The sequence below is a fragment of the Astatotilapia calliptera genome, chromosome 10 (genome assembly GCF_964374335.1).
Source record: "Astatotilapia calliptera chromosome 10, fAstCal68.1, whole genome shotgun sequence".
NCBI lineage: Eukaryota > Metazoa > Chordata > Actinopteri > Cichliformes > Cichlidae > Astatotilapia > Astatotilapia calliptera.
The window spans coordinates 25,776,906-25,791,408 of NC_137431.1; the positions used below are offsets into that span (position 1 = coordinate 25,776,906).

The window sequence follows — 14,503 nt, forward strand, 5'->3', positions numbered from 1 at the left end:
CAGCCTCCCTCATGCTGACATTTGCGCTCCAGAAACTTCAGGGACAAGATGCGTGCACAGAAAACTGGTACCAGACAGTCAGACGGCTGGGACGGCTGGGACGGCAGACAGACTGGCGGTGGGTATCCCTCCATTAACGAGGCCTGACAGCTTCCATGCAGGCTCATGCGACAGTGAAAGCGAGGATCGGGTCAGACTCAAAGCGTTTGATGTTGGGGTGGCGCTTGAGTTTGAAGTCACCGCTCATTTCAGCTCTGTTTGGATTTTTTAAGCCCTGTTGTGTCAGACGGCCCTATCTGACCGGCGCTGGGGCAGGCAAACCGATCCAGTAACTCACAGTGACAGTCAAAAACAAACTACCTACGATATCTGCCCCGCTAACTGCCCATTTAAACCCCCCAAGCAGATAGGAACACCACTTCCCTGGATTGTGGGGATTACCCAACATGCTCGTTTTTCTGGTACATACAAGAGTTTCATTCTTTTTTTTCCTGCAGCCGGAAAAGTCTGATTTTTTTTGTGGTTTAAGCCAGGAAATCCTGGGCTGGCGTGCTGGCCTGGACGCGGTGTCCATTGTCTGGCTGCTCACTCACTGCACCCATTGATACTCTTCATCCAGCTGTAAAATCTGGTGTGGTGGTTAAGTGTGCATGTTTGTGTGTGTGTGTCTATGAGCGGTGTGGGTGTTATGAGGGCGGATGCAATTCACTCTGAAAACAAGATGTAACCCCCCCTCGGATGGGTCAGAGTGGGTAAGAGTATAGAAGCATTGGCACTGAAGGGATAAAAACACGCCGCGTTTGCTTCCTGTGTGCTTCCAGTGCTCTGTGTCCTCTCCCCCCCCCCCCTCTCTCTCTCTGTGGGCCGCAGCTGTAGGTTTTCATAGTGCATTTCCCCTCTTCCATAGGAGACGTTCTGCAGTGTTTAACAAGGGGGTCAGATTAGCATAACAGCCTCCACAGGAACCCTGTCAGCATTAAAACACACTTCCTCTGGAAGTGGTTTTCTGCATAATCTGGTCCTCCCACCATCACCACCACCACCTTCAACCCTTCACCCTCCCCAGTTCCAGTAAAAAAAAAATAGAAACAGCAATCCCTCTGCTCGCTGTCCCTCATTATCTACCCCTCTTTGTCTGAAAGCCCTGCAATATCTTTCTTTACACATAAACCTTTCTTCAAAAATAGAGCTTATATAGCTGTAACTGGAAATCACAGTTAGCAGCTGTGTGGCGTTTGCATGTTCTCCCCTTTGTTTGTGTGGGTTCTCTCCGGCTACTCTAATTTCCTCCCACATACCAAAGACATGCAGTTAGTGGGGTTAATTGGTGATTCTAAATTGCCCATAGGTGTGAATCCAAATGGTTCTGCAAATTGTCCAGGCCATGACCCTGATAAGGATGGATGTTTTGATGGATAACTGTGCAGCTTTGGACATATAATATCTTACAGTATTTTTACATTTAATTGCAGCTGATGGTGACATTCCTAACAGCCCCTCATCGCACTCCAATATCAAAAGTTACATCCCAAAAAATTGAATATTTCATAGAAAGTTTATGTAGAACCTTTTATTATAATCATTTTTGCCTTTTCTCTGCATTGTTTGATACATTTTTGTTATAGACTTATTTGTTCTTCAGAAACTGGTAATTTATGAGGTCTACTTTATGTCCTCGAAACAGGAAGCCCAAAACTGCATTTGACAGCAAAACACACAAGAAAATACAAGCCAACAAAAACACAAAAAGCGAGCACACGCTTTGTTCTGGGATATTAGAGGCATAGCAAGTCTTTTCATAATTTCAGCTCTGCTGCATTCCACCACAAAACCCATCCGGAGAATAATAAGAGAGACTCCACACATTAAAAAAACTGAACTTGTTTTCCTTGCAGAGTCATCCATATTCTCACGTTCCCACATCCGGATCAGGAAGCAGCTCTGTGCACGAGGAACAGGTGGAAGGCCTGGGAAGGCCTTTGCAGAGGGCTGTGATTTATTCTTTACTCCACTAACTTCTTAGTTTTTCTGCTCTGATATACTTGTCTCTAACCAGCTCTACTCAGTTATAGTCATTGCTTCTTCTTCTTCGTTGCTTTTGGTGTACTCCAGTCTTCACCCAAGATAATAATAATTATTCTATAATAAAAAAAAACTACATATATACTGGATGTATTACTATTGGATGCATTACTGTGCCTTGCACACTGAACTGCTCTAGTCTGTAAAAGGAAACACTGCAGAACATAAACCTCTGTCTGACAAAGAAGTCTGTCTTTTATCAAATGACTAGGAAGAGGAAAGTACAAAGTAAACTGTCACTCTCTATTGCTGCCTGTTGAATCTGCGGCCAACGGGGACAATTCAAAGTCCCCAATAAGAGACTGCAGATTTTTATCGAAGATGATTAAAACTACCTTAATGAAGAGGAAATGCGTGTTCGCTTAAGACTGAGAAACTACTTCTAAATGAGTGAAAACAGCAACTTGTTCTAATGTAAAAGAAAAATGGAAACTGGTTAGAGAAATGGAATGCATGCATGTGAGCTGAGCGTAAGGCTATAGAAGAAACTTTAAGAAACTTTGGAGGAGGGTTGGACAGAGACACAGACAGATAGTTGTTGATAGTTGTAACCTTTATATTTTGTGTCTATTAAACCAAGACATATTAAAATTTGAGTCCACCTTTAAGCATTAGTATAGTTCCAAAGTTCTCTCTGATAAACTCTTTCACGTTCAATATAAATTAGTTTATTGGGAACTGATTAACATATTCATGGCTAACAAAGTACAACACAGTAGTATTTTTCCACAGTACACATGAATAAAACTCTGTACTTATAAACCAACCCCCCCAAATAGTCCCCATACGCTCACAATAACAGATACGTGTGTATAGTATTCTTGCACATACACACTTGCAGTGGGAATTAAGTGCAGCATGCCAGAAGCCGAGAGGGAACAGACTGAAGAAACAGTCCGAGTGCATATTTTGGACTTGAGATTAAGTTTCAGCCTCTCGGCCCGCAGCACCGGATAGATTTGATTACGGCAACAACCAGAGGCTAAATCTAATTAGCACCATTATTCATAGCAGGATGTCAGCCTCGAGTTTCAGTACAAGCCACAGTATCGGTCATCGGGGAAAAAACTGATGGTCTCTTGGCATCACGCGTCAGAGTGTTTGTATTGTCTTGGATGATTCTAAAGTCTGTAACAAAAACCAGAAGGACACAGTACTGAAATCTAAACAACTTCAATTTATTTTGAAAGTAAACACAATAACATTTTGAGAAAACCGGAGGTACGTCACATTCATTTTAGTCTAAAGTCTAAAGTTGTTTTACAGTAAGAGCTTTGAATTCAAATTCCCTCATAATATAACTGAATTTCTCCTGCAGGAATTATAATCTGAAATTCCCAGTCACATTCTGACAGCTACATTACTCCACTGCTAGCAGCTTGGTAGGATATTTGTGTGTTATTCAGCTAACGTAGCACAGTAGTACAGAAGTCTGGTGAGACATTTTTCACACTGTTAGCCTGAACACTTCTGGAATATCCAGATTGATATAAGAGACAATACAAAGCAAAACAAAAACCAAAAACGAGGAAACCAGATGTACGGCTGGAGAAATCAAAACAGACTAACACAGAAACATTAGTGTTAGTTGTTCTTTAGTTGCAGCAGCTAATGCAGTGGAGTTGTAGATGTTTAACTTGTCTGTACAACAGTTAATAGTTGTCTGAGTGTTGCTTGTGGAATGACTAAACTTTGTAATAAATGAAGCCAAAATATGTCAGTGGTGGCGCCACCAGGTGCAAGTCTGTGCACCTGAGACTGGAATTGTGGCATCAGTACCATGTCTATTCTTCCATGACATCAGTCTAAGACGTCAAGGCAATTAAGCCTATTAGGAATTACCCTACAGTCATAAAACATACAGGGGGATGTGGGTACAGCCAGGACAGGCTTGTCTCTCTGACAGACAAGCATTTACACTCAAATTAGCAAATTTAGAATTACCGTTTAATTTAACATGCAGGAAACCAGAATACCTGGAGTTACTCACACAGGCACAAGGAGCACAAACACCCCAGCCGACCCTTTTGCTGTCAGATGATGGTGCACTACAGGAAACAAGTTAAATTAGCCAGCAGGTTTCTCTGCAGAAAGGTTTCCTGAAAAATGCGTCTCCTCCTGCGGGATATTCATTTTGTAAATACACCAGATAGAGGCTTTCTGACAACTACATGATGGCATATATCTATCTGAATGCAAAACCATGGCAACTACAAAAAGCTGAACTGCTCAGTGTGTTATCAGTTCTGCTTACCTCCATCTGCTGCGACCTTACACATCAGGGTGTCATTTTGTCGCAGCATCCGCTTTAAAGCCTCGTGACTCAGTTGGCCTATTTAACTGGTCGTATTGGGCAGCTAATCTTATAACACTAGTGTCATAAAGGTTAAGCTGAAATCTACAACCTTCTTTAAATTAGCTGCAGCCTCTTTATGTAGCTAAATGAGCTCAGAGTGCATTTATAACAGCTACTTTCAGCACATGTCGAAGATTGTTCAAGCAATCGATCAATTTCTTCCATTCAACCTTCAACCGAGACCATTTGCAACAAACTTGGTGACAAGGTGACAACTGTTGGTGCAGCATGCCAACAGTTATGGAAGAAAATGACCATCAATCGGCCTCACTCTGGAGCTCAAAGCAAAATCTTCCCTCATGGTGTGAAGATGATCGTGAGAAAGGTGGTGGATGTGCCCAAAACTACACAGGAGAAGCTTAATTCTAAATAAACAGCTCTTATTTATTGCTGTCATGATAGAAATAATAGAATGATCGAAATAAACAATGGCAACATCCAGTGATTTGTTTTTGTTTTGTTTTTGTGTGCAGCGTTAGCTCTGGTGAACTTTAGCGCTCTCCATGTGATCCTGTCTTTCTTGAAGTATAGATTAAAGCCCGAGCTGCACTGATGATGAGGTCATTCTGTCAGACAAAGGGAGCTAAGCCTTGACCTTTAACCCCGTCTTAGCCTAGAAGTCACATGCATTTATATGCTAAGGTCTTCTGACAAACATTTCTTTGTCTGGTGATATCTGCATTAAAAAAAGGAATTTATATTCATTTTGAAAATGTCAAAGTGTGACTGGACCAACAGAAGACAAAATAATTTTGACTTTGCCTGTTTATTTAAAAGGGAAATCAGAGGCAATTAAACATAATCAATCGAATGCCTGGGTGGTCCAATAACCAGTGGAAGGAAGTGACAAGAAAAAGTTCAATTCAAGCTGTTAAGTCAAGCCACGGGGCCCAGAGTGAACAATGAACAAAAAGAAATCCCTCCCAGATCCCCATAATGTTTTGATTCTGTCATGCCTTTTTCCTAGCAGTCTTTGCGTCAGGATATGGCCAAGTCAAGCAGCAAAGCCATACCACTGTGCTCAGTGACTTAAGTCTAAGCCCCATTCAGAACTCTCAGGCTGTGGTCATTATAGTGAAGGCTTCTGGGTCGTGTGTTGGAAGCTTCCTCTTTCATTGCATCTATGTAATGGCCGAATTAAAGGGGACCTAGTACGCTCATTTCCAGCTCCACGTTTTCACTCGTGGACTCTGGCTTTCTGTCATATACTGTCCCTTGGTGCAGCATCTCAGTTCAATCCTCCATCATTTCAGATTCTCACCATTTAAGGCCACTATTTGTCTTTCTGAGTTGTCATAGCTTACCTGATATCCATCCATCCAGCCATCCTCCATCCATCTCACCAGCCAGCCAACCAAAGCAGAGAAGCCGCGATGTCCCTCTCCTCTTTCAGCTCATCTGGGGGGACACGGAGACATCAAAGTGCAGATGCTCCACCGCCTAAAATTCTGCCTATAAAAATTATCAGAATCAGAATCAGAATACTTTATTGATCCCTGGGGGAAATTATTTTTTGTTACAGTGCTCCATTTTAAACCAACATTAAGACAAGACAGACAATACACTAACTAAGAATAGTAAGAATCGTGACAAACACCCACTGGGGATGAGTCAGACTTTTCACCAGTTTATCTGTTAGGTTATGACAAATACTCAAATACTCAATGTGTCACAGTCACAGTTTTCAAGATATGCCAGTGTTACATTAAAATCATGCCTCTGCTGTTCTGAACTTACCACTAATTTTAGGCAGATGTATTTGGTCAAGTACATAAAATGTTCAAATAGTGAGGAAGACATTTTTTCAGTCTGGATGGAAACTTTTCTTAATGTTTTGTTTCTTAGTTCTTATAATTCTGCCTTTTAAAGTGCTGTAAGCTCAGGACTTTCAGTTACAATGCCATATCTTGGGTCTCAATAGCAACTGTGACCTCTCCAAAGAAGAAGAAAGCATCGAGCAGAGGCCGGATGGATGGGAAAATTGGGACCATGTCAAACTAAAATGCTATTAAGGGGAAACACATTATTGTTCTGTTCACCTTTGGGGTTAGACCTCCAAGGAATAACTTTCACAAAAGTTCTGTACTCTTACTGTTTTTTGACATGGAGACCTTCCAGCTGCTATATGTTGATTTGGGCCTCCAAATAGCTTCAAGGGACATGTGACCCTAGGTTCAAAGTTCAATGTTCAGACAGGCCAGGCTCACCTTTTCTACCCTGATGCTGAGGACAAAGCTCACATTGAGAGTCAGATAGTGCCTTTTCAGGCTATAGTGATTTTCTGTTGGGACAATTCACCTTTAGCTTAAAAAAACATCACTACAGAAAAAATAGGACTATATGCAATCCTGAAAAACACTAAGTACAAATTCAAAAGGTCAGACTGTGCAATGCTCAGAAAAACTGTACAGAGACCTAAATACTACATCTCAGACTCCACAGGCCTCAATTAGCATGTTAAATGTTAAAGTTAATGACAGTACAATTAGACAAAGACTGAGCAAGTATGGCTTGGCAGACGGAATTCTCCGCTCTCTAAAAAGAGCAGAGTGGTTTAGGTTTGCTAAGCTGCAGCGGAATAAACCATAAAACTTCTGGAACAATGTTCTTTGAAATGACGATATTAAAGTGGACCAAGTGTTTAGAGAAAATCAGACATGACATATCAGCACAAACATCTCAAAGCAACTGTCAGCACAGTATTGGAGGGGTAATGGTTTGGGTTTGTTTTGCAACCACAGGATATGACCATGTTGCTGTCATTAAATCGACTATGAACTCCTCTGTATATCAAAGTATTGTCATGTAACGTGGTGGACTACTATCTCCTGTACACCAACACGTCTTCCTTTCTCCTGAGAGAAATTGGCGCATATTTGTTGTGTAGTGGTTTGTATGTGTGTTTCACAGTTGAGTTGATTGAAGGCAGTTGTATTTGATTGTAGTTACAGTCTAGTCTTGTTAGTTATACACTGTAAACACTGCTCCTTTTTCAGTGCTTCCCTACCTCCCTGCCTTTCAAACTGTTAAGGTAGCAGCATATGATGTAAAAGCTGTCCAGAAAACAGCAGGTATCAGCAGCATTATCTCTGGGACGGAGGAGGGTTGCAATGTGGTTTGCAGATATACAGTAACTGTATACTGTAACCTTAAATAGTATGGAGTATGTGAACATTGCCAATTGGAAGTACAGAACAATATCATCTAAGCCATAAGCAGATGTTGGAAGCTAATCAGAGGGTTTGCAGCTGAATTTCACCTTCTGGCATACCTGCACTAATGCTATGCTTGATTAATGGTAGTATATTTAATAAAATGCTTTCTAAATTGCTTTCTAAAAAAAAAAAAAAAAACCCAAACCTTAAAACATGCACCACCTGAATCACAACATACCTTTAGTCCCTTTTTAGAATGTGTAAAACACCCTCAAAAGAAAATCAGAATAATCAGAATGCAATATAAATTAAAAAAACAAAAAACAACAACAACATCAACAACAAGTAATCTTTTAGAATGACTCATGCACTTTCTGTTCCGCTTACAATGGCTGTTTATATCCAGGCTGATGACTGTAGAGGTCCTGCCCAGGTCCTGACCTACAGACCTTCTACTCACAGCCTTCAAAACAACAGCTGGCATGGAGGAAGCGTGGGAGATAAGGGAGGGCAGGACGGAAGGAGAGAGAGGGACTGTGAAGAAGTGAAGAAGAGATGTAGATAGGAGAGGAGGAAAGGTTCGGGAATGGAAAGTGGGAAGGGGGGATTATGCAACTATGAATTGTGAAAGAGTGGATGACAGAGATTTTTCTGACCAGCTGAAGTGTTCCCCTATAGACATGTTTTAAAGACATACAATGTACATTCTTAAAGATCACATTTACTCAGTCTTCCTAATTCAAAGACTTTTATCCATTTTCTTCAGCTTATCTGATTTCAGGTTCCGGGCTAAGGAGGGTATTCCAGACATCTGTCTCACTGCCAGCTCTCCTAGGGGAGGTATTCTCAGGCCAGATGAGATACATAATTGTTCCAGCAGCTTCTTGGTCTACTCCAAGGTCTCCTCCCAACTGGACATGCTGTAAACCCTCCAAAGAAAGGCACCCTGGAGATTTCCAAGTCATATACATGAACCAGCTATGTTGGTTGCTTTCAAAACAAAGAAATAGCAGCTCTACTACAAGCTTCCCATGAATATCTGAGCTCTTCACGGTATATGATCCATGTGTTTGCTACATCATACCATCGGTTCTACACATGATCCTGACATTGCTTATGACGCCAACTTTCTGTTTCACACTTGGATGCAGAATGCTCCCACTGTGTGCTCAGGGTCACATTACATATTGACTTTGAGTCAGCTGCATTGAGTTTGTTGAGTGAAAAAATATAAATACACATATTTTAATGTATTCTTTGTCTCCACAGGACAAATTCTACTGTTGTTTACTTCCTCTGAACAACTGCTTTAGTTTTACCCTCAATAGATAAACGTCTTGAATTAGTCACGGAATTTACTACTTATATTTATAGTAATCCCATGACATTAAAGCCTTTCCATATGGCAACTTTGTGAGCTTTCCTATTGGATCACTGTGAAGCTAACAGATCAGGTTGCACAGAAGATACTTTTTTGAATTTGACAGGTTAATTGTCATAAAAATTTGCTATCTCTCTCTCTTTTGTTAATTGGTTGCATATTTGTCTAAGACTTCAGAAAGTTGCATTTCCTAAATTAAAATCAGGAGTGCTGCCAACGCACGCTCCAAGTGCAACACTGAAATCAGTGCAGGTTCAAGACTTCCACACACCCCCACACACACTCACAAACAGACCAAACTCTCAGCTTAGCCCAGCTTAAAGATGTTTTCAGCTGTTGCTGCATGCTGTATAAGTGCCTCTTTGTTCCCTAAGAGTTTTTGAGCTTTTCGTCCTTCCCCTTTTCCTCCCCTATTACCTCCCTCTACCATCTCTCTATCTCCATTTTTAACAACCCCCGCCTATGCCCTAACCAGTGTACCTAACCCTTCCAAACACCACCCCTCCTGCTTGATGATGTCGAAATTTTTTTAGATTGAAAATTTATTAACTTGAAAATTCCACACCAAATGCTAAAGTTGCAAAATGAAAAATATCTGTGTTTACGATACAAGAACAAATGAATCCTCTGTTACTTTTCGTGACACTGAAATGTCAGTAAAAGTGAAACGAAATCTCCTACCTGTTTATAATTTTTTTACTTATCCATTTCAGGATTGCAGGGAGGCTAGTGCCTACCTTAGCTGCCATAGTTTGGTACTGGGCTGTGAGAGTTGAGACTCGGATGTGAAATTTATGATTTTGAGGGGTTTTATCGGTTTTTCTCGTTATTTTTTAAATTGTTTTTATCATTAACTCTGTTTCCTTGGGTCTTTTCCCGTGTGTTCTGAATAAATCTCCTTTTTTTTTGATACCGGTACTGGTTTTATTTTGTTGTATTTAGCCACGACACCTTAAACGCTGGTCCGTGAAAATATTGTCGGACATAAACCGGTCCATGGCACAAAAAAGGTTGGGGACCGCTGCTATAGGCTATTAGCTACTTATCATCTATCCACTGCATCAGCAGTGAATGCTGCATCCCATGTATTCCCTTCGCTGCAAGAGTGGATGACTGAAGGTAGAAAAACAGTAGCAATCCTTAGATCACTGGTTTGACTCCAGATTACTCAGATTATAAATCAGGAACAAAACTGCAGCAATGTGGTGTAAGGTGCCAACAGCAAGGTCTTCAAAGCATAAATTAAATGGATAATCTTGATCATCATCCATCACTTCCTCCGGTAGCTGTTTCTTCTTTTTTTGTACATTTTAATTTTGTCCGCAAAAAAAGAAAGAAAAAAATATCAAAACTAGCTTTGGCTGTAGATCTCGTTCCCAGTAATCCTAAGAATAAAAAACAATATAGCTTTATCCAAACAAAGGCAAAATTTCTTCCCACAAAATGACTCTAAGTACTGAACTTAGATTTTAAAAAGATTATGTTTTGGGTTATTCATTGTGATCATAAGGTTTTGACCAACATAGCAACAATAAATAAACATACAGTTTGGGTTATGTAATGGTCATGGTTAAAAGAAACAGCGATCGTCTATTGGTTTGAAACAGTAAATATCTCCCATGTTAAAATCCTGTATTTTTCCAAACCCACATATCCACTCCACCCTCCTCCCTCTATGAAGTCTTAGGGGCCTGGCTTACTTCTTTTGGTCTATGAACACTAGAGGGCGATGTCACTTTAATGTAAAGTTTTGGGCCTCTGCTAGACGTCATTTAAAAAAAAAGTTACGTTTTTTAAAACTAAGCTGCTTGCGAAAATGCATTGTGGATTATTTTTCACAAAATCATGGGGTGAAAACAATAGTTAGTCATCATCACGTTAGCGTACGATTAACCACAAGCTAAAATGGTTTACAGCGTATCTGTTAACTTATTTCACAGAAACTGAATCAGACATATATGTAGGGTGCTGTGCAAAAGTTTAGAACCACTCCTGATTTCTTTATATTTTGCTAAGAACATGGGAAATGCCTGTTTTGACATCCACTCGTGCACTGAGACCATTTCTGGTTACGCTTCAGTGAACAGTAGATGGATCGGCTGAAGGGCCAGAACCATCCCTCTGGTGCTGTGTCAGGTCCTTGCTGGATTTTTTTTTCCGTATTTGTTGAGGACATGGCTTTCATATACAGAACATACATCTTGCTGTGATATTCCAAGATTGTGGCTAATACTAGCTCTTTGGGAATCCCCATCATGGTGAAAAGCAGTTTGTACCTATCAAACCATCATATCATTTTTTATAGATTCAACTAAAGAAATTGCAACAGATCTTTCATTTTTCAACAGGCAAGTCACTACATTTACAATTTAAAATGGTAAAACATATGTATTATTATTATGCATATATTTTTTTAAAGTACAAAATAAAAAAACAACAACGTGTTAAATTGTGTCCCAACATTTCAGAAATATAAGCGCTATTTTAACATAAGTCAGAATTTAGCCCTTCATCCTCCTAGTTTTAATTTGGAAAATTATCAAGCCACACTTCCTTATAAATGTGAATATGAATGCTTTCTGTGAGGCGGCGTTCCAGCAGTCATATTTAAAGAAACCTCTGGTGTACTCACACATTGGAATAACTCCAAATCTTTTGTATAGCTGTCCATGTTTCACTCCAAGCCTCCACCGCAGCCTGAGCCAAGTAGGAGGTTTGAGGCTGTGCAATCAGATCCTTGGATCCCTCCTGGCGTTTGTTCGCCGGGCTTGTTTTCACTGTCAACACACCACTTGAGAGAATTAAGGGAAGCCAAGTACCTGGAGCTCAGGAGGTAATAAAACAGTCAAAGCACAATTAAACTTTCAGAAACAAGTTTGGTCAAGATTTCATTCCAATTTGCAAAACAGACATTCAGTTATAATGGATGAATGTGTGCACTTATAAAGCTATCTGATTAAAAGCAGTTATGTTTTCAAGCTCATTAACTTTGCTAGAATGTGATTAGTTGGTTTAATGTCTACAATGAAGGGGCTGTGTTGCAGAGGGGTCTTATTCATTATGCATTTTGCTTATGTTTAAATTTTTTGGCTTTTTTTTTCTCATCTTGCTTTCCTAAAGTGTTTTATTCTTTTACAGATACACACCAACTTTTGCAAGTCATGCAGGTTAATGTACCATTGATTTATTTGCTGACGTCCGTCCGAGAGCCAAAGTGATGCCCTAAATTTTGCAATGCTCCATCAAATTCTCACATGTCAGAGGCAAAAACAAACACGTCATAGCTAGTTTGTGTAGGCACTGTGTTGTAGGGCTTATTTAACTCAATCCCTCCTGAGTGATATTTTTCATTCGATGTTAAACCTCACACTGCGACTTTCACAGTCCTGTTAAATTCCTAAAAGGCTGAGTGTATCTGGGTGGGATCAGTTTACACCACCCGACGATTTACCATGAATGACGGTTTTGTGTATGCAATTGTGTGTAGATATGTGTTTGTCTGCATGCAAAAGGAGCTGAAGGCCACACATAGAATATATAACTTGTGAAAAAAGGTCAAATTAAATTTCATATGTTTAGATTAAAATGACATTTTCATTATCCAGGATACAGGAAACAGTCAAAGTTTTAACCATTAACAAGTTTAAATAGGAACAAAATCAACACTCCTATGTTACCAGATGGTCTTCAGTATATTAAATAAAAAACAACTATTAAGAGCTGATTATCATGTGGCCAATTTGGATTTTTGTAAATATTCTGAGGTGAGATTTTGATACCTGGTTGAAATTCCATTTAAGTCCTCATTATTAGATGACAAATAAAGCAGATAAAAGCTGATAGTAAAAATGTTAGAAGTGACCAAATAAAAAATCTGGTACATTCTTTAAAATGCACCGCCCAACTCTGCAACATCAAAAGGCCTAAAAGACTACTGAAGGCATATGACCAAAGTGGATGATGACAGAATTGTTTCCATGGTGAAGAAAACCGCTTTCTAAACATCCTGGTAAATCAAGAATGCTCTAATGTCTAAAGAAGAAAATTGCTGTAATTCCAAAATAGTTCATGTGAAAATTTTGTTAAAGCCCTTTGATTAAAGCTGATTACATTTCAACCACATCTCGACTGGTTGATTTAAAACATATTGTGGTGTACAGAGGCAAAATGACAAAACAACATGTCATTGTGCAAAACCTTATTAACCTAACTGTATGCTTTTTTTGTGTGTAAAGGCTAGCATTTTAGTTTGTGGGAATTTGTGGGAAGCCTCAAGAGGTCAATAGATGAAGATAGTTTTTCTTTTCAAGCCACAAGGCTTCCACTTGTTTTTTAGTGCTGTCAAAAGAATAATAAAAAAAACCTAATTAATTGCACATGTTTCTGTAATTAATCGCAATTAACTGATCAAAAGCCTGGTTGCAATTGCAGTTTTTCAACTTTGTATTTAAGCTTGTAACTGAGATTTATGCAATATAATGAAGTAAATGCAGAATAAACACAAAGAATGTGTGCTTAAATTCAAAGAGCATTTGAATAGTTTTCTTCCATCTTTTAGCACAGGTTCTCTCCTGTGAAATACAACTTTTTATAAAACCTATATACTAATAGTGTCACGGTCTCGCTGGCAGACCGTGGGGATGTGGGGAAAGGAGGACCCAAAATGCAGGACTCTACAGTGCAACAGTGTTTATTTACAGTGGTGACAATCCGAACAACAATAAATCCCCCCGTGCGATCCCAACTCCCGTTCCGTGTCTTCTCCTTTATCCCGTGCTCCGTGCTCTGTCTCCGTTCCCTGTGTACTCTCCGTGTGCTGCCTCCTGGTCGCCACAATTCCTCCTGAGGAAACACGCATACCAAAGGCAGCCGTGAGTACAAAACCTAACAGTAGACTTGCACTAACCTTGCACAATACACTTAAGACTGACGGGAAGTCACTCAACGATCCAGCGTCGAGGAGCTCTCAGCCACACTGTTTTGAAGCTCCTCTGACGAGGCTTGATCGGCGCCAGGTGTGTGTGGATTCCTGGGTGGGACCGGTCAGCTGGCAGGGCCACACCCACCAGGCCTAAAAGTGCCTGCCACGACCGCACCCTCATATACACAAGCACACACCCCTAAACACCTGACAGTACACCAACACGGAAAAACAGGACAGCAGACACAACCATAATAACAACAACCACAATAATAATAATAATAATAATAATAATAATAACTACAATAGTAGTCCACACTGCTCACGGACCCCGAATCCCTGGAACTGGGTCCGTGACAGTACCCCCCCTCTAAGGCAGGGGCGGAGCGTGGGGGTGGCTTACGGGGCTTAAGCCCGGGTTGTTTTGTCAGAAGCCCGGGGTATTTTGGAGTGTAATTTTTTCATAGTTAGATGCCTGGCTGACAACTGTATAAAACAAAAAGTACACACAATATTCGAAGCACATAGTGCACACTGTGGGAATTTACGACTGTGCGTGAATCCCCCCCTGATATTGGTATGATCCAAGCTCAGGCACTAAGCGACTG

The 14,503-nt window shown here is 40.3% G+C and overlaps 3 long non-coding RNA genes across 3 annotated transcripts; 1 reads left to right on the top strand and 2 right to left on the bottom strand.

Annotated features, from left to right (window-relative positions):
• Positions 1-2,266, top strand: LOC145431574 (uncharacterized). Its single transcript, XR_013911923.1, has 2 exons — positions 1-118; positions 1,896-2,266. It is a non-coding gene; the product is annotated as an uncharacterized LOC145431574 (long non-coding RNA).
• Positions 2,267-2,620: 354 nt separating this feature from the next.
• On the bottom strand, positions 2,621-5,890 carry LOC145431575 (uncharacterized). Its single transcript, XR_013911924.1, has 2 exons — positions 5,743-5,890; positions 2,621-3,210 (listed from the first exon to the last, which is right to left on the bottom strand). It is a non-coding gene; the product is annotated as an uncharacterized LOC145431575 (long non-coding RNA).
• Positions 5,891-13,648: 7,758 nt separating this feature from the next.
• Positions 13,649-14,060, bottom strand: LOC145431577 (uncharacterized). The gene is made up of 2 exons (XR_013911927.1): positions 13,906-14,060; positions 13,649-13,816 (listed from the first exon to the last, which is right to left on the bottom strand). It is a non-coding gene; the product is annotated as an uncharacterized LOC145431577 (long non-coding RNA).
• Positions 14,061-14,503: the final 443 nt, after the last annotated feature.